This window comes from Lissotriton vulgaris, chromosome 3_1 (genome assembly GCF_964263255.1).
Source record: "Lissotriton vulgaris chromosome 3_1, aLisVul1.2, whole genome shotgun sequence".
Lineage (NCBI taxonomy): Eukaryota > Metazoa > Chordata > Amphibia > Caudata > Salamandridae > Lissotriton > Lissotriton vulgaris.
The window spans coordinates 376,376,005-376,397,263 of record NC_141689.1 but is presented as its reverse complement, the minus strand read 5'-3'; the positions used below and the strand labels follow the sequence as shown (position 1 = coordinate 376,397,263).

At 49.1% G+C, this 21,259-nt stretch overlaps 1 protein-coding gene across 2 annotated transcripts in view; it reads left to right on the top strand.

Moving 5' to 3' along the window:
• Positions 1-13,749: 13,749 nt before the first annotated feature.
• Positions 13,750-21,259, top strand: part of TMEM267 (transmembrane protein 267) — a 67,583-nt gene continuing 60,073 nt past the window's right edge. Inside the window, exon 1 of one of the 2 annotated variants that reach the window (XM_086960603.1) lies at positions 13,750-14,215. The gene's annotated coding sequence lies outside the window, so the exon portion shown is untranslated. Of the gene's footprint in view, positions 14,228-21,259 lie in introns of both variants that reach the window. The other variant, XM_086960604.1, reaches the window with a different exon arrangement.

Here is a 21,259-nt window from a genome sequence, read left to right as displayed (position 1 = left end):
ACCTTCAGACAGTTGTGGCTTCAAAGGTTTTCCACCCAAACTGCCTCAGCCTAATTCTGCATAAGATTTTTCTATTATTCTGGGTAGCTCATGTTGATATTCTGACACATCAAATTCTCTTAAGCGTTGGCGGATCGCCACCGATGCTGCCTCCCCTTTAATATTAGATAATATTATTGTTGAGACCTGGTCGACATTTTTCTGTAATTTCATACCTAAATTCAGAGCCGGCTCTGCCCCATATTCATTTTGAATTTGTCTTAGGACATCTGGTATTACCGCGATTGACGGAACACCATGTGTTTTATGGCAGCAAAGACTGTGCCCCAAGTGGTGCAGTCTTCCAGTTGTGATGTGATCCTTATTGGTAAACAGATTGTTAGAATTCGGTGTTTCTCATAAGGGCTAGCTTTAGGAAATACTGCTTTGATTTCAGTAATTTTTTGTGTTATCCAGAATGGAATCTGTTCACGTTTTGTGGGCATTTTACCCATGACTGAGTGTAAAGTCTGTGGAGTAATTTTTAGAGTATTGCCCTATTGATTTAGAATGATGATTGGTGGTTGGACTGTGAAAGTCCGTATGATATATTGGACTAATTGTCTTTAAATGTTTATTAACTCTTTTAGTTGAGTGAGCAATTCATCGTCTGACATCTCTTCGATGTCAGGATGAGGTGTGTAGCCGGCTAAAATAAGCCATCTTGCTCCTGGTTTACCTAGTGGACCGAGCCTAGTTATGCTTTTGTGTTGTTTTAGGGTGCCTTTAAACCAGAGATCATGTTTCTGGTATGTACGTGGAATTTCAATATCCTCGAAAGGAATATATTCCTCAGGTGGATCATCTTCTTTAAAGAAGTGAAACACTTTTGTTATTGGATTTGATTCTGGGAATACAATCCATGAATAGAATATCTCTGTCTGAAATGACTTGTGTGCCTCTATCACGAAAACTGCTCAACCACCTCTAGGTGTTAGGCCATGTTGTATAAGTTTTAGAGTGATGGCTCTCCTTATATTTGGATGGACAGAAATCGCATCCTCATCGATTTCATTAAAATCGGTATTGTTAAAAGCTGTTACGACTTGGTCAGCCGCAGCTACACCGTTGTCGGTGTTACTATCCCTGTTAAGGGACGTTGTTTTTGAAAAATATAGAACAAGTTGCAAGGAAACAAAGTTAAGGTGCAACGTTGAACAAACCAAACAACTAATATAGCATTTTTGTCCTATTCAGTTTTGGCGGAGGATATTTAACCCTACCCACTCCAGACGTCTTATGGAGAATGTGAATAGGGGTCTCTAAGAAAAGCACAACTGATTTACTTCAGTATTTAGCGTTAAATTACTGCCTTACCAAACTGTTTGGCGCCATATAATGTAGTTCCTATTTCCCTAATAGGCTCTGCGTATTGGAATAATATACACTATAGGTTTGGCATAGGACTAAGGTGAGTATGCCCCTATCGAGTATATGAAACTTGATTTCTTTGTGTGGCAGCTACCTCAGAGGCCACTAGAAACTCCTTGTAAACAAGAAGGGAGTAGTTAGAATCTGAACACTTCTCAGAATCGTGGAAACAATAGATAAGATGTGGAGAAGTGTGGCTCACTGGTTAGAGCAGGCAGACCCTGAAGCAGAGGTCAGACCCGGGACCAGGGTTCGATTCCCGACGCGGCAGGGTGTTGAGCTCAAATGTCCGCGGACTCGATAATTCTCGCTTCGGTGCCTGACCCAATCATGGGTTCACACTCTGCAACTCTGGGCATTAAGCTTGCTTAATCTCCACAACGGCCCCCCCGCGGCGGGATACCTGGCTTTCACCTTGGGGATGCCCTGTAGGGGCTATCTCACAGGGAAAAACCAGGACGGGTTCCCAAGGCAAGCGCAGAGATACCCCTTCGGGGGTCGATTCTGGCGCTATATAAGAACTGTAATAATAATAATAATAATAATAACAGTTTCACTCAGCTAATCGTGCATGCTTAGTTTCTGCAGAGTTACACAGAAAGAGTAAATGGGCTTTTCAATAAAAATGGTTTATTGAACTGTCTTATTTCTCGTGTAAGAGATATGTGCTGTTACAATCATAAGACAGTAGGTGAGATATATAATGTATAAGCAGTAGAAAGAAATAATTCTGCAAAAGCATTGTCTTTTAGCTATGACACATATTCATATACATATACATAAATAACATTGGCTAAAATGCTAGTACTCATAAGATGCTTCTCTAACTAGTTCTACCACAGTGTAACTAACCTAAGTATAGTACAGTACAAGGTAAGAAGTAGGTGCTGTATTCTATAGCATGATATACTATAGTTTGTATGCCAAGAGTCCCTCTAGGTTCTAGTCCACTCCATACCTTAGAATGAGAGAGGTGGGAATCTCTTTCCGGGTCTCGAACTCTAACACCCCGCAAAGGGATTCAGAACACTGGAAGCTGGATTCTCTGCGAACAGGGAGGACAGCGTCTTGTCAGTGTGTCAGGCCAGGACACAAATTCTGCTAAGTCATGGTATCTTCCGAACTTGCTGTGGCGAGCCGTATCGAGCTGTGCAGCCGAGACGTAGTTTGCCATGGTAAGGGAAGGTATATATATACCTGGAAGGTGCTTAGGAATGTTAGCATTGACGTAAAGTCGGGCAGAGGAAGATGTCATAAATTAACCCTTAGGGTATAGCGGTTCATGCATAATAATGAGTTCTCAGAGAAATCAATAAGCCTGGGCCAGGTTAACTCCCAATGGCTAAGGGTCTGGTTTCTAAGAACTCGTCTTGACGTTGGGGTGGACGGATATAGGTGACAATGGGTGTATTTGGATAGCATGGCTATTGACTAAATAAGGACTGGGATCTTCTGCCTAAATAAGGGCAATGCGAATTGTGCCTATATAAGGACATGTATCAGGAAAACCTAAATGCAGACACCTAAAGCAGAATCCAACAGCAGGCATTACCTTGAAGCTTGAGGAAGGTTGGAGAACACCAGATCCCAGGTCAGAATTGCTGGGGAGACCTCCTCGTGGTTTTGGCCCACTCGAACTCGGGCCAGTGGGCTCGGGTGCAGAGTGGTGCAAAATCGCAGAGCCGCCTGGATCCGGATTTGTGGGTGAGTCTTTGTTGAGCAAAACCGGTGCTCACTGGAGACAACGTGAAGAATATGCTCACATGAATATTTAGATATATTGTCTTTATTGGAGCCTATCGTCCCCCATACATATTACTCATAACCCCTAGTCTTAACTGAACTATTATCCCTTGAAAACCTTCCACCCTTCTCTAGAAATACTGCCCTTACCATTCCAGGTAACATCACAGTCCGTGTCACCACACTTATTATCACATCATTACAGACATAGCCTTAAAGAAGGTTGCAGTGCAGGTCCTCTGGGGCGCAGCTGGCTACTGGACATGCGAGGTTTTCGCTATAGTCAGATCGGAGTCGGGACAGGCCGGTACGGCTGGAGCCAAAGCAGTTGGCGTCCTCTTCTTCCTGGCTCAGCACAGCTCTTCAGTCATTCTTTTTTCCTCAAACCTGAGGAGGTAAGGTTAGGGTTGCCCCTGAATACTACATTTAGGGGTGTTAAAGGGGCTTCTTTGTGGTGGGTACACAACGTATTATGCCACCCTCCAGTGGGAGTGGGGCATGAGCATCTTCCTGATTGGCTGGCTCCCCTCATCTTCAAGATGGAGGGGACTGAGATGTGTGCCTCACCTTGCCTCCCCCAACTGAGGGGTGGGGTTGGCAATGGTGGGCACACCTCTCCTCATAGCTTGGTTTCCCTGAATATTTTCCTGTACAAATTGGGGGGCAGAACCAGTGGAAGCCAGTGGCTGGGGGCAGCAAAAGGCAGGGACAGCTTTCAAAGGCTGCAGGCCTTTGAAGCTTCCCCTTCGTGGACCCAGCCCATCCTGGGGTAGGAGGCATGACACCTCCGCCCAGGATGGGCTTTGTTTCTGGACCCAAAGAGCGGAGGCTCTCTACCCAGGAGTCCAGAAACCTGTCTGGTGGTGGCAAATGGCAGAAACCACACACGGGCTGGTTGTTTTTCATGGGGCATCTCTAAGATGCCCTCTGAGTGCTTTTTACATTTAATCCCCCACTGGCATCAGTGTGGGTTTAGTGTGCTGACAAGTTCGCTACCAAACTTCCCAGGTTTTAGTAAAGTGAGTCAGCAATGACCAACTCCCAGACCATATACTCTTTATGGCTTTACTACACTTACAATGCCTTGGAATGGACTGAGACACTGTAGGGGTACAGGGTGGTTCAAGCCTCTGTACCCTCACCTGAGGGATAGTGCACCCTGCTAGAGGGGTGACTTATCTAGGCCCCAAGCAGTATGTTGAAAGAGTGGCACACAGGAATGTGTGCCATGTCGACTCTTCACTTTTCTCTGCATCAAAAAACACAGCTTGCAATGGCAGTGTGAGGGGGTTAGGGTACAGGACCTATAAGGGTGGCACAATATCTGCTGCAGCCCTTAGAGGCCTTCCCTAGTCACAGTGCCCTTGGTTACCCATGGTACCTTTTGCAAGGGGCTTACCTGTGGCCACGGATGTGCCAAATGTGGGTACAAAGGTACCGTTTTGAGCAATAACAAAGTCCCTGGGTACCTGATTGGCAGAGACCCAGGGCACATTGTCACGTTGCATCAGATGTCAGGCAAAAAGTGGGAGGTAACCATGCAAAAAAGATCCACTTTCCTACACTTTTAAATTGACCTCTGTTGCTGGCCTGTTTAGGAGGAAGGCCAGAGATGTTCCCTGGTTTGGGACTGTGATATACAACAGGGGCCACTTTTCAATGAACTAAATCAGTTTTTGATTTCAGGTGTTGGTGGGGGTTTTCATTTTATAAAAAAAAATTACCAATTGTAAGATCAAAAATGTGTCTTTTTCAGATGAATTATGACTTCTGTTAAAAATTGAATTTTGTTCAATGTGTGATTTCTCGTGATAAAGTTTCTGTTAAGGAATCCATTAGGATTTGTAATGATTGATGTTATTTGTAATGATTTAAATGAATGTGTGGGCTTGTAAGAGTGTCTAGAACGAATAACGATTTAAAGACTATACCATGGGCTACATTCCTTAATAAAGGAGGCTGTGTAGTATGCGGTATGACAGTGATTTAAGTACTTTCCCTTATTAAACTTTCTGCACCCTTTTGTCTGTCACCTTTGTGTCTATGTATGCACACCCTCCTACTTGCTGTTAAAATGTTTAGACTGTTGATGATGAATGTACCACAACTGTTGAAGCCATTCAGTTGTTGGTGCTCCTGTAAACACGTTTCTCTTTCAGTGTGTATTATGTTTACTACGGCATGCTTTTAAAACAGTAATAAAGATTGCAGAGTTGTGTATCCCCTATTTCTTAAAAACTCTACATATTGCCAAAAAAACTGATCACCAACAGGTGTTTGTAGAGTTGTGTGTGAGTAATAACTGCAATTGTAGAACATACATAGTCAAAAGAATGTAGTGTTGTACAATTACACTTAATTACTTACTGTGATAATAATTTTGAGAACAGGGCCTAGTTCGTTGTGACATGTATGCCTACAGGGTGGATGCTTTGGCATTCGGACTGCTGCCTGTTTGTTGTGGGATCTGGGGTTTCTTTTCTTAGGCAGTGTAGCCCACCCTTCTCACACTAGGTGTTGTAACAGTTATAAGGCACGGAGGCCATCATTCTGATGGGAAGCTTTCTGTGACAGCATCTGCACTACTGAAACAACATCAGTAATAGAATGAAGTCGGTGGTCTGCCTGCACTGCCGGAATCTCTTACACTAAACCCAAGCAGGTTAGCAGCAGCGCGATCCTCATTGAATTGTCCTCTGGTAGGATGCAGCAACTGGGGTGGGCTGTAAATATTCAGGTGTTTGGGGCATGGGCAGGAATGAAGCACATTCGTTGTTGTTCTGAGGTGTGACAAATAGGGATTTTAAAAATGATCTAAACAAGAGAACCAGCCAGGGGAAGTGGGTTAGGGTGGCTTCCTTTTCAAGTACCTCTATGCAGTTCTGTTGACACAGCCTTTGTGTTGGGGTAATGCACCATCCCAGCAGGGTAGTCTCCAGCTTGAAGCACCCACAACAGATGCACTATCAATCAATCAATCGATTAGAGTACATGTAGAGCGCGCTACCTACCCGTGAGGGTCTCAAGGCGCTGAGGGGAGGGGGGTGCCGCTACTGCTCGAAGAGCCAGGTCTTGAGGAGTCTTCTGAAGGCGAGTAAGTCTTGGGTTTGCCGTAGATGGGTAGGGAGGGTGTTCCAGGTCTTGGCGGCGAGGTAAGAGAAGGATCTGCCCCCGGAGGTCGTTCGTTGGATGCGGGGGACAGCAGCGAGGGCAAAGCTGGTGGGTGGGGGTGTAGAAGCTGAGTCTGCTGTTCAGGTAGGCTTGTCCGTCGTTGTGGAGTGTTTTGTGTGCGTGGGTGAGGAGCTTGAAGGTGATCCTCTTGTCAACCGGGAGCCAGTGTAGGTCTCACAGGTAGGGGGTGATGTGGCTGCAGCGGGGGACGTTGACGATCAGTCGGGCGGAGGCATTTTGGATGCGTTGTAGTCATCGTAGGTGTTTGGCTGAGATTCCTGCGTAGAGTGCGTTGCCGTAGTCCAGGTTGCTGCTTACGACGGCCTTTGTCACCGTTCTTCTTGCCTCTGTCGGGATCCACTTGTAGATCCTGCGGAGCGTGCGGAGGGTGTTGTAGCAGGAGGAGGAGACAGCGTTGACCTGCTTAGACATGGAGAGGAAAGAGTTGAGGATGAATCCTAGGTTGCGTGCATGGTCGGTGGGTGTCGCTGCTGTTCCCAGTGTGGTCGGCCACCATGAGTCGTCCCAGGCTGAGGGGGTGGGTCCGAGGATGAGGACCTCCGTCTTGTCCGAGTTCAGTTTCAGACGGCTGCTACTCATCCAGTCGGCGATGGCCTTCATTCCCTCGTGGAGGTTTGTTTTGGCGGTGTGTGGGTCCTTGGTGAGGGAGAGGATGAGCTGGGTGTCGTCGGCGTAGGAGATAATGTTGAGGTTGTGATGGCGGGCCACTTGTGCGAGGGGGGCCATGTAGACGTTGAACAGCATCGGACTGAGGGATGAGCCCTGGGGGATGCTGCAGATGATGTTGGTGGCTTCAGATCGGAAGGGTGGGAGACGGACGCTCTGGGTTCTGCCGGAGAGGAAGGACGTGGTCCAGTCAAGGGCCTTCCCTTGGATTCCCGCTTCATGGAGGCGTGTCTTTAGAGTGCGATGGCAGACGGTGTCGAAGGCGGCTGACAGATCCTGGAGGATGAGGGCTGATGTTTCGCCGTTGTCTAGTTGGCGCCTGATGTCTGATGTCTGTGGCGGCGATGAGGGCTGTCTCGGTGCTGTGGTTTCGTCTGTATCTGGACTGGGACAGGTTCAAGATGTTGTTGTCTTCGAGGTGGCGGGGAAATTGTACGTTGACGATTATCTCGATGACCTTCTTGGGGAACGGGAGCAGGGAGATGGGCCGGAAGTTCTTGAGGTCCTTGGGGTCCGCCTTGGGCTTCTTGAGGCGGGTGTTGATTTTGGCGTGCTTCCAGCTGGGAATGTCGCTGTTTCGAAGGAGATGTTGATGACGTTCCGTAGTTGGGGTGCGATGGCTGCGTCTGCTTTGTTGAATACGTGGTGTGGGCACGGGTCTGACGGAGCTCCTGGGTGTTAATGTTAACTGGATTTGTAGATCGCATCTGCTACCCTGAGGTGTCCTGGCGCTATGGTGAAGTCCTACCCGTGGAATGTAAGCGTGGGAGAAGCATGTCAGTTGTTAAAGAGCCACGTTTATAGGGACTCCCTGAAGGCCAACAGGTTGGTCATGCTGCTAAGGTATAAGGGAAGCATGTTCCAGGCCTTTGCAGCATTGGTGATGAAGCTTCTGCCCCCCCCCCCCCCATTTTGCTTTTTGTATGCGTGTCGTCGTTACCAGCTTGGCCTCGGATGAACGGAGTGTTCTTCTAGGAATATACCATCGGAATTGTTGCTTTAAAAAGTCCCAGCCAGATCTTTGCAGGGCCTTGAACACCAGGCAGAGTGCCTTAAATTGGGTGAGTTTTTTTACTGGAAGCCAGTGGAGTTTTTTTTATAGCGGGAGAAATAGAAGCGGACTTGGGGATACCTGTAAGGAGTCTTGCCACATCATTCTGCACCATTTGCAATTTGTGCATGGAGCCATCTTGCAACTTAAGGTATAGACCGTTGCATTAGTCCAGCCTGGATAAAACCAGGGCTGAAACTACTATTTGTTGTGCTGCTTTTGGAAGTAGGGGGATTATTCTCCTACAGGTTCTGAGAATGAGTGAGAATGAGAATTGAGGTCACTGCGTTGATCTAGTCTTTAAGGCTTAAAGTGTCATCAATCCTAGTCCCCAAATTCTTCACCTTTTTGGTGGGGGGTGGTAAATGGCCTAGAGCAGAAGGCCAGCAGTTTGGGGACTAGAAGGAGGGGTTGTTGCCGAACAGTACCACCTCCGTTTTACTGGAGTTGAGCTTTAAACAGTTCTGTGTCATCCACTCACTCACAGCATGCATACAGTTCTGCAGCCTCAAAGGGGTGTCACAGTGTTTGTTGGGTCGAATATTGACCACAATTTGGCTATCGTCCGCGTAGGACGTGAGATTAAAGCCAAAAGTTTCAATGAGCGGGGCAAGTGACAAAACGTAAATATTAAAAAGTGTGGGGCTAAGGGAGGATCCCTGGGGAACTCCGCAAGGTAGGGTAAAAGCTTCTGCCTCAAATTTATCTCATTTAACCATTTGAGTTCTGTTAGAAAGAAAGGATTTGAGGAGCGCTTGTGCCGTATGTTTGACCCCTATTTCTTCCCGGCGGTCCACCAACAGAGTGTGGTGGACTGTGTCGAACACCGCCAAGAGATCCAGCATGATCTGGGCGGCACTTCCTCCCTGATCGAGAATAGCCCTATTCTCTTCCGTGAATTTGATGAGTGCCGATTCCGTACTGTCCCCTTCTCTGAACCTATATTGGGTGGGGTCTAGTGTCTCAGATTGAATGAGGAATTGGTTAAGCTGGGCATTCATGTTTTTTTCAATAATCTTCGCTGGAAGGGGCAGTCTTGATATGGGTCTAAAATTGTTTGGATCCCTGGCGTCTAGGTTAGTTTTTTTTAAAAGGGGGAGGATAGAAGCCTGTTTCCAGTCTTTTGGGAAGTTTCCTTCCTTGTACATAGTATTGAAAATCGATGTGAGTTTACTTGCCACTGTCATAGCCACGAGTTTCACAGTTTCAATAGGTCACGGATCGAAAGGAGAGCCTGACTTTGCCTGGATAAGTATTTTAAAGGTGTCTTTGTTTGTAAGGGGGTTAAAAGCGTTAAAAAAGGTGCTGTTTTTAGGTTTTTTTGTTTACTTAGAACCTGTGAGAGATGGGTTACTATGTGGCAGGTTTGAGAAAGATGAAAAAATTGCATTAACTTTATCAAAAAAGAACTTAGCTATGTTGTTGCATAGGTCTTGACTAGTGGGGGTGGGTGCAGGAATAGGATGCGCTAAAGATTTAACTTTTTCGAACAGGGTTTTAGGCTGGTTTTTCACCTCAAGGATTATATACCGACAGGGTCTCAAACGCTAGACTCCTGACCGGAAATTCCCTCAAGATGGCGGTGGTCCCGCGTTTTGCCTGCGAGTCGAATTAAAAAAACAGTGGACTATCAGCCGATACATCCACGATGTGCAAAAGTGCTAAAACTCCCCCAGCAATTTTAAAATACAAACTGGTCACTCCCGGAGGCCTCAGGAGGAAAACCCCCATTGAGTGGATGGAGTTCATGACCTTGCGTGTCTCGTCGTCGTTGGATCAGGAGGTCAGGCGGTTGGCGCTGGTGGTGTTCGCAGGGGAGGTGGAGTCTGGCGTAGTCGGGGCGGTCGTGGTGTTGAAGCTGTCGTGGATGTCAGCGATCTTGCGATGGAAGAAGATGGCCAGTGAGTCGCACAGTTCTTGTGAGGGCGGGATGTCGTTGGCGCTGGCGCTGGGGTTGGAGAGTTCTTTTACGATGCTGAAGAGCTCTTTGCTGTTGTGTGCGTTGTTATCCAGGCGGTCTTTGAAGGAGGATCTCTTGGATAATCTGATGAGGTGGTGATGTCTGCAGGTGGCGTCCTTGTGGGCTGCGTGGTTGTCCGGTGTGCATTTGTGGAGCCATTTCTTCTCCAGTTTCCGGCATGCGCGTTTGGAGGTCTGGAGCTCGTCGGTAAACCAGGTGGCTCTCTTGCTGGCGTGGCTGTTGGAGGGTTTCTTGAGTGGGGCGAGGGTGTTGGCACAGTTGTCAATCCACTGTCTGAGGTTGCGGGCTGCGGCGTGTGGGTTTGTGGGGTCGGTGGGTGGGTTCTGGGCGAGGGTGGTGATCAATTGGTCTTCGGTGACTTTGCTCCAGCAGTGGCGAGGCTGCTGTTGGGTGCGGTGTTGCGTGGTTGGTTTCTTGAAGGTGAAATGGATGCAGCGGTGGTCGGTCCAGTGGAGTTCAGTGGTGTGGTCGAAGGCGACGTGGGTGCTTGTGGAGAAGATGGGGTCCAGCGTGTGGCCGGCGGCGTGGGTGGGTGTGGTGACGAGTTGTCTGAGGCCGAGGTTGGCTAATAGCGTGGCGGAGTTGGCGTTGCCGTTGTTCTCGAGGTGGAAGTTTAGGTCCCCGAGGAGGTTGTAATCCGTGCAGGCGAGTGCGTGGGTGCTGGCGAGGTCGGCGATGGAGTCGCTGAACTTACCTCGGGGTCGGGGGGGGGGGTCTGTAGACGAGTGTTCCTCTGAGGGTGGTGTTGGGGTCGGTGTGGATCTGGAAGTGCAGGTGTTCGGCAATGTTGAAGGTGTCGTCTGTGTGGGTGGCGACCTTGAGGGTGGACTTGTGGACGATGGCTATTCCTCCTCCGATTCCGTTGGTGCGATCCCTGCGGTGATCTTGTAACCGTCTGGGATGGCTATGGCGATGTCAGGCGCCTAGGAGTCTTCCCACCAGGTCTCGGTTAGGAAGGCCACGTCTGGGGCGGAGGTGTCGAGCAGATCCCAGAGCTTGACGGCGTGTTTGCGTGCGGAGCGGGTGTTGAGGAATATGCAGCGGAAGTGGTTGGGTCCAGTCCTTGGAGGTTGGGTGGATCTGTCGCAGGTGAAGCTGCATGTGTGGCAGGAGAAGGGTCCGTGGGTCCGTTTCGGGGCGGCCTGGAAGTAGTTGTGGTTTTGGCCGGCGTTGAGTGCGTGGAGGGTGCTGGCGTCGTAGCGGAGTCTGGTGTTGCGACGTCCGCTGGGTCCAGGGGTTCTGGCGCTGGGCACGGTCCAGGCACGGATGCGCGCAGCCGGGCTTGCCTTAGGCGTGCCTTCGGCGAGCCAGCGGCGGATCCGCGCAGCATCCGGCATATATGGGGAGGTGGGAGGGAGGAGCAGCTGGGAGGCGGGAGCAGCGAGTGGCCAGGGATGCGGGGAAACAGTGGGACAGAAGCAGTATGGGGCGCAAAGAGGGGGAAAACAGTGGCACAGAGGTCAAAAACGGGGCACAACAGGGGAAAAAACGGAGTGGCACAGAAGCAAAAATGGAGCACACAGAGGGGGAAAAACAGTGGCACAGAGGTCAAAAAACGGGGCACAACAGAGGGGAAAAAACGAGTGGCACAGAAGCAAAAACGGGGCACACAGAGGGGGAAAAACAGTGGCACAGAGGTAAAAAAACGGGTCACAACAGGGGAAAAAACGGAGTGGCACAGAAGCAAAAATGGAGCACACAGGGGGGAAAAACAGTGGCACAGAGGTCAAAAAACGGGGCACAACAGAGGGGAAAAACGAGTGGCACAGAAGCAAAAACGAGGCACACAGAGGGGGAAAAACAGTGGCACAGAGAGCACAAACGGGGCACAGAAACGGGGGTAGAGCACACTTACCAGCAGGTACTCGTCAGCGGCAGCAGGGGCACACAGGCGTATCTGCGTGGAGGGGGAGCGACCTACCAGGAGGGTCAGGGGTCCACTAAGAGTGGTTAACTATCTGCTCCTGGCTGTGAACCGCCACAAAGACAATGATCAGGAAAGAGAGAAAAGGCTGGTCTCACCTCAGTGATTTTACACTCACTCTGAACTCCAGATTCTAGCCCCCTACACACCTACCATCTATAAAATGGCAGTACTCATACACATGTCCAAGTCATCCAGAAATAAACCCACAGGCCTTCATCACTCTGCTTTGCTTATACATATAATGCACATACTACAATAGTCACATACACAAACATCATAAACTTGGATAGGATTAGGTGGCAAATATGATTCCTCATGTGCAAAACACTGTCAGACAGTGCCAAATAACTCATTTTAGTGAGTGAGGGAAAAACCCCTATTTACACAATAGTGAGGGATTATCTTTAAAATAAGACTTTCTCTCTTTCTGTACCAACTCCCCTTGTTCAGTGTGCAGACTTCGTACCAAGGTTGAGATACTTCAGACTGTGTTTAAAAGGGCTGTCATATGGTTGGAAAACAACAGGCCAGGGCTTTTAATGTTTAAATAAGCTATAAACATGGACTTGCATGTTTAAGCTGTCTGGCCCGGATACGTAGCTCAATGTAAAATGGGGATTGTTTCTACAGCTTAAATTCTCCGATTGCTTGCCAACTCTGAATGTCTTCTCCTACTATATTTATAAACCCTGCATGAAATATTGACCTTGACTTATTCTAGTTTGATTCCTCTCATTTCTTTTTTCAGAATGACCCTCTTCCTACCTTCCATCCTGTGCATGCCTTCTGTTTCTGAGAATAGTCTCCCTTCAGTCGCACGCCAGCCTCAATCTTTCTTATTGTAATTCTGAAATTGGCCAATACATCATATAATAGATCACAACCTCATTTTATAAATCACAACCCCTCCTCTTTCAACCTTATCCCTGTAATCTAACTATACCTATTTTTTTGTCGTCCAAACTACCTCACCAACCATTCGCCTGAAACCACTTAGCCTTCACCAATGATCACACCTAACTGGCATTAATATAGCACAAGTAGATGTTGTAAATACATGCAATTTTTCTTGAGAGCTCATAACTAATCGCAAAAACCAGTAATAACCACTAACCATGGGTTTCGGAGTAGTGTGCTACTCGCTGTAAAGCGCTTCAATGCCTCAACAGGGGTAGTAAGTGCTATATAGATTAAATTACAATTGAAAAAGAAAAGTATTTTAAGTAGTAGGCAATAATGGAGTAGTGGAAATATAACAGATGGGAAAACTCTTGGTAATAAACCAGAGCTCTGACATCTTCTGCACTTTGAGATCTGCTTCTGTCCGCTCTTGTAAGGGAGGTGTTTGTTTCCCAGACGACAGCCAAAGAGCAGTAGATACACGACACGAATTCAATCAAATGCCAAATATCATACACTTTGTTGACCAGAAGCATTATATACTTTGTTGGCAGGAAGCGTGGTTGGAACAAAACATTGAATCGAACCGGCACTAGGTCTTTTGTGACTCAAAATCTCATACTAATATACATACCACAAATGCGCTACTTTTGCCTTTTTTTAATCAATATATATATATATATATGTAAGGCTCATGAAAAAGCGAATTTAGAATTCGCTACACCTGAATATAAATGTGCGCATTTTAAGTGCACGAGTTAGACTGTCGTTGAAATAAGCGAGGGAGGCTACTTTTCAAAATGGCTCGCATTATTACCTAGTCCAGGAAATGGGCGGGTTCTCACACATCGGAAGGCATCACATGCTGACCACTAAGGAGCAGCGTGCCGAGGCAATTCTGTTCCTGTGGGAAATGCCCGTGTGTCTCCTTAATGAGCCGGGCAGTTAAGGGCTCCCCTGCCCCCGTAATGTACATAGCAGTGGTGAAGGAGGAACATCCTGTTCTCTCAGCGGCTGGGTAAGAGGGCGGTCACATTTTCTCTCTAACGGAGGTAGCTGTTCAATGTTCTATTTATAGCAGGTGAGGAGGCGGGCTGCCTCTCTGCATTTTCAATGGTAGCGGCTGATGGCCGGCCTCGGGTGCCCTCTGGCGGCAGAGGGCTGCGCCTCCCAGTTGAGTCAGTAGTGAAGGCGGAGGAGGATGAGAGGATCTCGCCACTGGTGCAAGGTGTGTGATAGGGATGGTCCTCGCCCCTGTCTCTGTAGCTGGAAGAACGGAGAGCGGATCCATATGTCCGTCATCTGTCACAGGCGTTTCATCTCGCCGCAGAAGAACCAAGGAAAGGTAAGGAGTGATGTAAGTGTATTAGGGAATATAAGATGTGCCGGCGTGTACTTAGGGAATATAAGATGTGCCGGCTACGCATTTTCAACAGTGTGTGGCTGTTTTGTTCTCTTGCTGTTTATTAGACCGAATATAATAGTGAGAGTTTGAATGGTGTAAGTGGGGTGTATGGAAAAAGTGGGCGGGGTCACTTAAAGAGGCGCAGCCCAAGTAATTAAGGGCGTGGCTTAATCGTGAACTAAAATTCTGAGCTCATAGAGTGCCCCATAACCAGTATTTTTGTGCCTTTCTGAGCTTCCTGTTATTGCATCCAGATATGACAATTGACATACACCTTTCACAGGCCAGAACTATTGGCCTTGCAATGGTTATAAGTGGTTTAAGATAAAAGAGTAACAACAATTGTAAATGATTCATATTGAAAGAGTTTCAATTCTGAAATTATGAGACGGATAAATAAACATTACTAAGGTTTGTGGAAGGTATAGTGTCTTCGGAGTGTCTCACTCTTGTCCTTTCCTTCACACCACTGTAGGCTACAGTCTGTGAGACTGTATACACTCTTTCTCTAAACCTTTCTGAAATCCTCATCTGCATCTTTCCCACGCCATCTCTTTCCTCATCTGCACACTCTTTTATCTCTCTCCTGCTTGTACTTCCTTGCACCCCCTTCTCTTCACTGCCATGAAAAAGGCACATAAAAAATCTCACCTGTAACTGCATTTTCTTTTAATTTGGCCTTGTCAGTATTTTAGCAACTGTGTACCACCTTCACACACAACTGCATCGAATCTTAACTGGTCTACTTGATCACTGCGCTTTGCAGGGGGCTAACAATAAGTTGACTGTGTGTTTTGAACATCTTTTTGACTCACTGACAGGCACTGAGAGAAATTTGCACTGCCTTCATTCAGCCTCCACTCCAGAGCTCTCAGTCGTGGCTCATCATAAACACCTAGAGGCGACTCAGTTCACAGTATTCAGTAAACAAAAGTAATATCCTGCCCCCCAAAAATACTATAACACAACATCCTAGAAAAAGCAAACACTGTTTGGGGTTGTAAAATTAGTTAAAAGGTGTGACTTAAAAACAGGAACATAATGGATTACCTTAACTCTTTAACATTTATTCAGTGGCGGCTGCTGCCAGTCTGACTTGGGGGAGGAAGGGGGCGGGGAGCGCATGGAAAAAATAATAAAAAAATAGTTTACACACTTACCTTTCGGTACCGACCACCGCGATCTTTGCTCCCTTACTGTGCCTAGCTGCTCCTGGCACAACAATCCCCATGAGCACAGGCTCCCAGACTCCCCACGCAATCCCAGCGCTTCTCTCATGTAATTACTCCCAGCATGAGAGAAGTGCTGGGATTTGGCGGAGCTGGCCAGTTTAACACTCCAGCAGGGACTGGGAGCCTGTGCCCCTGAGCACTGCTAATATCTCTGAGGAACAGCTTGGAGATATCCAAGTGTGCATGTAAGTTTTGTCAGCCGTGCATGGCCGGCCAAACCGACATGCGCACTTTCAGTGCCTACCACCACTCCACCCCCTGCTGTTGACGCTGAGACATGGCTCCGCGCGCCCTAGACTCTCGGACTAAAAGTAAAAAATACAATGACATTAAAATAATGTTATTGTAATTTTATTTTTCTTCTGACTGCTGTCATTTAACTAGTGGGGTCACGCTCCTCCACCTAGTGGAGGAGCCTCCCCTGTATTCATTGTTTAGAAATCAATCAGTGTTTTTGCCTGAAAGGTTAGAGACACAAATACAGAGCCCGTAAGAGACCTGTTCCACTTTTCTTTTTTAATTACTGAGTCTGATACCTGAAGGGAGCTGACCCACTTAAATCCTTGGCTGTGCACGAATGACATTTTAGAATAGCAAAGCACTTTTCCCTCATAATACATGTATTTAGTCGTGGAACATGCCCTCAAGACAGAAGGTGTGCACCTGGCCTCCAGTAACCTCATTGTTCTTCTAAGAACGTTGGCTCAAAAATGTATGTTAGTTTTCAGTTTCACCAAGATTGAGCAACCACAAAAGAATGAGGTGAAATGTGAGTTAAGGGAAACTAGAATGGCCTGTTTTGTTGTTTATATAAGGCTAAAAGTTGTTTAGAGTTGGAAATATTATTTCCACAACAGAAAAGCTCAAATCCACTTGCCAGTGGCGGCCGGTAATTGTAGGAGGGAGGGGGCAGACAGGACACACACAGACACCCTCACAACCATGCATTTACACACCTGTGTGTGTGCGAGCTCACACAGACACACATCTATTCACAACACTAATTACTAAATATTCTAACATTCACGCAGCAAATATTAATAAATGAAAAAAACAAATCACACTTGACACTGGAGGTCCCAGGAGGCTTGGTACTGCTGCCTTCCCTCATTGGCTAACTTTAGGTAAGCCAATGAGGGAAGGCAGCAGTCCCTACATCGTCACAGAGTGGGAAGGGGTCAGTGAGACTGCTCACCCCACTCTGTGACAAAGTGTCACTGATTGACACTCGACCCTGGGCGCTTCAGGGCTTAAAACGGAAGCGTCCAGGTGCGAGGTGACGCTACCCCTCGTCACGGAGCGGGAGGGCCTCAAGCTCCTTTCCTGAGCTGAGGAGGTCACGACCACAGTAGCCCAGCTAAGTTCAGCTCAGGCAGCCAGGAGCCTACATGTTTAGCGCATGTCTAGCTCCTGTCTGCCTGACCTGAAAATGAATAGTGTCTGCCAGGCCAACCATTGCTCACCCTGACTGTTGGAAAATGAGGCAGCATCTGTGAGGCCTGCACAAATAACATGACTACATTTGCCCTTCACTAGGAACCAAACACCCAATTGCAGCACCTGACTCTGAGGGTAGCATTGCAGAGCATTCTGAGGCTTACTCAAGGGAGGTGGTGTGGGCTAGTAATCGCCATTTGCAGGTGCGCAAACATAACACTCAATAATTGATTGTCCAGTCTGTACTTTGCTTTATAAAAGTAAGAGTACATTTATTAAACACACACTACTCAATACTATGCACCAATTTACAAATATACATAAGCTGTTGCAATGACTTTGTGACATTGCATAACATCTTCACACCTCCCGCGGGGGGGGGTCTAGTACCACCACTCCCATGTATGTACATCATCTTGCCCCCAAGGCAGTTATTTGAACATAACCTGGAGCAAGGTCCCTGCGTTCTGGCACCATCCCAGTGGCGACCCACCCCAGTATCTCAACAAGCATTTAAAAAGGTAACCCTGCCTTGGTGACACATAACCCTGACTGAGCATTTCCTACTGACCATAAAGTTTACACCTCTACATCCTAAGGGCTAGAAGTCTGGATTCTTCACCTAAGTGCAGCAGCAAGAATACATGTTTAAGCATCACTTGAGAATGACAGTATTCATCACATTTGTGTATCATTAGAATGCATTGCAATTACAGCCCCTAAAGGCATCACAGATGAAATCATAGAACTACGCATATACAGCCAGACACCCTAGCAGGAATGTCTGGCAACATAACCCCAGTTTGCTTATGACATCACCTTACACAGGTACTTCACATTACACATGTGACCTTCAGTTCCTCATAAAGAAATGACATCAGTAAATGCACTACGGGTGTAATTACACCTCTTCACCTCCAGGGGATGCCCTTTTCCAGACATTGCCAACTCAGCCCTAGACTCCAATATGCACTTCTCCATACATTCTCAGCTGTAGAACAAAAGTTCTAGCCCAGAAGGTGTTAAAATGCTGGCTGAGTCCTTGAGGGGTTATTCTCTTCAAATCCCTATGAAACTAAGGGAGGGACTTTTCTCTTTGTGCTAGGGGAGGCTGGGTTCCTCCTTTAGCTCCACCTGCACCTCTCCAGCCAACGGGAGTGGCCCCTCTCCTCTGGGAGCCACCAAACGCTCCAAAACAGTAGATTTCCCCATGCCTTGCAAGGCATTATGGAGCACTCCGTGTCCCTGTCTTGCTGCATATTATAGCAAAAAACATCAGGTGATGGACAGAATGCAGAACAATGTCATACATTCACCCCAGTACAGAGATCTGGGCCTAAATCCATCATTTTTTTGCTCACCCAGCCATATCCAAATCAGTCTTGACCCTGTGCCCCATGGTAACAGTCCAACCCGAACTGCCAAGCCAGGTCCTCTCTGGACTGGAAACAAGCATCCAAAGAAACCGGTCCTCGGAAGCTTGTTTCCGTTCCAGGGAAGACATGGCTTGGCAGTTCGGGCTGGACTGTTCCCATGAGACACAGGGTCAGACTGATTTGCATATAGCGATGTCTGAACTGGGGTGGCAGAGTGGGCTAAAGAACGGTGATGGATTAAACCCAGATCTTTTGACTGGGTATGAGTGTTTGAGTGATTCAGATGCTCCGTCCATCACCACCCCCTTTTGTACCGCATATTATAGCAGCGGCTCTCCTGCTGCTCCGGGAAGAGCCGCGCAGCACCCAGTGACCTCCCGCCGCTTCTCGTAGCTTGGGTGGGGGGGACCAGTCCCACCCGTACCCCCAGGTGAGTGTGACAGCTCGGGGAGCCCACCCCCGGCTGCTCTTGCGGTTTTTCTTCTTCGAGGGTCAGGTCTCACCCGGACCCCCAGGTGAGCGAACGCAGCTCGGTGAGCCCACCCCCGGCTGCTCTGAGGGTGTATCGGGGGCCCTGTCCCACCCGGCCCCCTCACTGTAGGCTTGATGGGGAGCCACTCTGGGATCCCACCCCCGGTGGCTCCCGCCGGCTCCCCGACTGGCCAGCACTCTCGCGTGCTGCTGCAGGAGCTGGCACCCATCTTCTGGTCTGCCCCGCTGGCAGTCAGACACAAGGCTGCTTTCCCGCTCCTGTGGGTCTCCGGGGGAGTGCGACGTCACTTCCCCCTCCTGCCTCCGCCATTCGGGGGCCCAGGGATGGGGTATCAATCAATCAATCAATCATGGTATTTGTAAAGCGCGCTACTCACCAGTGAGGGTCTCAAGGCGCTGAGAGGGAGGGGGGAGGGAGGGGGTTTCGCTACTGCTCTAAGAGCCAGGTCTTGAGGAGTCTTCTGAAGACGAGTAGGTCTTCGGTCTGCCGTAGGTGGGTAGGTTGGGTGTTCCAGGTCTTGGCAGCAAGGTAGGAGAAGGATCTGCCGCCGGAGGTTGTTCGTTGGATGCGGGGGACGGCGGCGAGGCTGGCGGAGCGGAGCTGGCGGGTGGGGGTGTGGTAGCTGAGTCTGCTGTTCAGGTAGGCTGGTCCAGGGTAGTGGAGTGCTTTGTGTGTGTGGGTGAGGAGTTTGAAGGTGATCCTCTTGTCGACGGGGAGCCAGTGTAGGTTTGTCAGGTGGGGGGGTGATGTGGCTGCGGCGGGGGACGTTGACGATCAGTCGGGCGTAGGCATTTTGGATGCGCTGTAGTCGTCATAGGATTTTGGCTGGGATTCCGGCGTAGAGGAGGTTGCCGTAGTCCAGCCTGCCGCTGACGAGGGCCTGTGTCACCGTTCTTCTTGTTTCGGTCGGGTTCCACTTGTAGATCCTGCGGAGCATGCGGAGGGTGTTGTAGCAGGAGGAGGAGACGGCGTTGACCTGTTTGGACATGGAGAGGGAGGAGTTGAGGATGAATCCTAGATTGCGTGCATGGTCGGTGGGTGTCGGTGCTGTCCCGAGAGTGGTTGGCCACCAGCAGTCGTCCCAGGCCGAGGGGTTGGGTCCGAGGATGAGGACCTCCGCCTTGTCAGAGTTCAGTTTCTACCGGCTGCTCCTCATCCAGTCGGCGATGGCCTTCATTCCGTCGTGGATGTTGGTTTTGGCAGTGCGTGGGTCCTTGATAAGGGAGAGGATGAGCTCAGTGTCGTCGGCGTAGGAGATGATGTTGTGGTGGCCGGCCACTTGTGCGAGGGGGGCCATGTAGATGTTGAACAGCGTTGGGCTGAGGGAGGAGCCCTAGGGGACGCCGCAGATGATGTCGGTGGCATCGGATCGGAAGGGTGGGAGGCGGACGCTCTGTGATCTGCCAGAGAAGAAGGGTGTGGTCCAGTCAAGGGCCTTCTCTTGGATATTTGTAGAGTGCGATGGCAGACCGTGTCGAAGGCGGCCGAGAGGTCCAGGAGGATGAGGGCTGATGTTTCGCCGTTGTCTAATTGGCGCCTGATGTCGTCTGTGGCGGCGATGAGGGCAGTCTCGGTGCTGTGGTGTCGACTGAATCCAGATTGGGACGGGTCCAGGATGATGTTGTCTTCGAGGAGGCGGGTCAGTTGCATGTTAACGATTTTCTCGATGACCTTTGCCGGAAATGGAAGCAGGAAGATGGGCCAGAAGTTCTTGAGGTCCTTGGGGTCCGCCTTGGGCTTCTTGAGGCGGGCGTTTATTTCTGCGTGCTTCCAGCTTTCCGGGAATGTCGCTGTTTCGAAGGAGATGTTGATGACCTTCCGTAGTTGGGGGTTGATGGCTGTGTCTGCCTTGTTGAATATGTGGTGTGAGCACGGGTCTATCGGAGATCCTGAATGGATGGAGTTCATGACCTTGCCTTTCTCGTTGTCGCTTACGTTGGATCAGGAGGTAAGGCGGTTGGCGTTGTTGGTGTTCGGAGGAGGGGTGGAGTCTGGCGTGGTCGGGTCGTTCGTGGTGTTGAAACTGTTGTGGATGTCAGCAATCTTGCGGTGGAAGAAGATGGCCAGTGAGTCGCACAGTTCCTGTGAGGGCAGGATGTCGTTGGTGTTGGCAGCTTTGGGTGCCGTGGTGCGTGGTTGGGGTTTTGAAGGTGAAGTGAATGCAGCGGTGGTCGGTCCAGTGGGGTTCGGTGGTGTGGTCGAAGGTGACGTGGGTGCTTGTGGAGAAGACGGCTTCCAGCGTGTGGCTGGCGGCGTGGGTGGGTGCAATGACGAGTTGTCTGAGGCCTAGGTTGGCGAGGTTGCCGATCAGCGTGTTGAAGTACGGGCTCCTGACCATCTAAGAGGGGTGCGCGACGGCGCTCCCCTCACTCCAGAGACCTCGGGGGCCAGGGTGGGCTCCGGGTGTGGCTATTTTCAGGGGGCGTAACATCGCTCCCTGACTGGT